The sequence below is a fragment of the Myotis lucifugus genome, unplaced genomic scaffold (genome assembly GCF_000147115.1).
Source record: "Myotis lucifugus unplaced genomic scaffold, Myoluc2.0 scaffold_27, whole genome shotgun sequence".
In the NCBI taxonomy this organism is placed as follows: domain Eukaryota; kingdom Metazoa; phylum Chordata; class Mammalia; order Chiroptera; family Vespertilionidae; genus Myotis; species Myotis lucifugus.
The window spans coordinates 2,086,301-2,087,876 of record NW_005871075.1 but is presented as its reverse complement, the minus strand read 5'-3'; positions in this window follow the sequence as shown (position 1 = coordinate 2,087,876).

Here is a 1,576-nt window from a genome sequence, read left to right as displayed (position 1 = left end):
CCCAAGAGAAGGACCTTAGATCCCCAAGAACACAGCAACCCCAACTTAGACCCCTGTGACTGTCTTCCAAACACAGTGGAATTGTGTTTTACAAGGTAATAAATGAGGACAACAATGAATTAAAATAAACACAATATATTACTTTTAACTCAACAAATAAATGCGATTTTAATTGCTACCAGATCCCAGTGGGTTCAGCAACCATCAATTAAACAAAGAATTCATAAGATTTAGGACAGAACTAGCATTAATCTGAGTTTGCTAATGGAACTATTTGTACAAAGCATAAATATCACTCTTTAAACTATAATACAGAGCATAAAAGGGGACCTGAGAATCACTCTATGTGGCACAGTTTAACTACTGAATTCTATAGGGTGCAGGTGTATTATGCATTTTTGATAGAGAAATACAAATACTTTCTTATTTTTCAGATTTATCTTCCTTCTTACTTAATATTCTGTTCCTGACATTCTCATTCTGTCTTTTTGAGGTTTTATGATGCTGAAAAATATTTCTTTTCCTGTTGAAATATTTCCTATTTCTTATAGTACATAGTTTGCACATTAAAGAAAAAAAAGGACAAAAGAAAGTAGAGAACAAGGGTGTGAGGCATCCCTGCAGAGTCCTAGGCCAGACACAGGGGGTCTGAGCAGATGGATAACAAGCAGGGTAGGAAGTTTAGCTACATAGGAGTAAATAATACATATACTGAAGATAAGGGAGCCAGGTTTTCCACTGTTCAGCAACTACTGACAAATACAGAAAAGGGGAAGGTTAGAATAAATGCATAGTATAAGCCTGAAATGTGACATATCAGTGATTTTTATGGTTTTAATATAAATTTATAAATATAAAAAGTATAGATGTAAATGTGTATATATGTATGCATATATGTATATTGTAGATATCTACACTAATAAAAGACAAACATGCAAATTGACCGTACCTTTGCTACACCTTAAGCCACACCTACCAGCCAATCAGAGCGACTATATGCAAATTAACCCAACCAAGATGGCGGCCAGCAGCCACGGAGCTGGAGCAAGCAGGAGGCTTGTTTGCCCCAATGATGGAGGAAGCCAAGCCTCCCGCTTGCCGCAGCGGGCTCTGAGCTCCACTCAAAGCAACAAAGTTTCAATTATAGAAGGTAAATAAACCCCAGATACCTGCTTTCAGCTGGCCGTGGCCACGGAGCTGGAGAGAGCAGGAGGCTTCCCTCCCACCCGCCCTGGCCGGTTCTAAGCTCCTTTCAAGGCTACAAAGTTTCAATTATAGAATGTAAATAAATCCCAGAATAAAAAATTAAAAAAGGAGAGGCTGGGAGCTTCCGTTGCCAGGGGGTTTGGCCAGCTTGAAAATGGCCCTCAGCCCCTCACCCAGACTGGCCAGGCACCCCAATGGGGACCCCCCACCCTAAAGGGGGAGTGACCAGCTGCAAACAGCCATCAGCCCCTCACCCAGGCTGGAGGCACCCCAGTGGGACCCCCACCCTGAAGGGGGTGTGACCAGCCTGCAAACACCCATCAGCCCCTCACCCAGGCTGGCCAGGCACCCAAGCAGGACCCCCACCCTG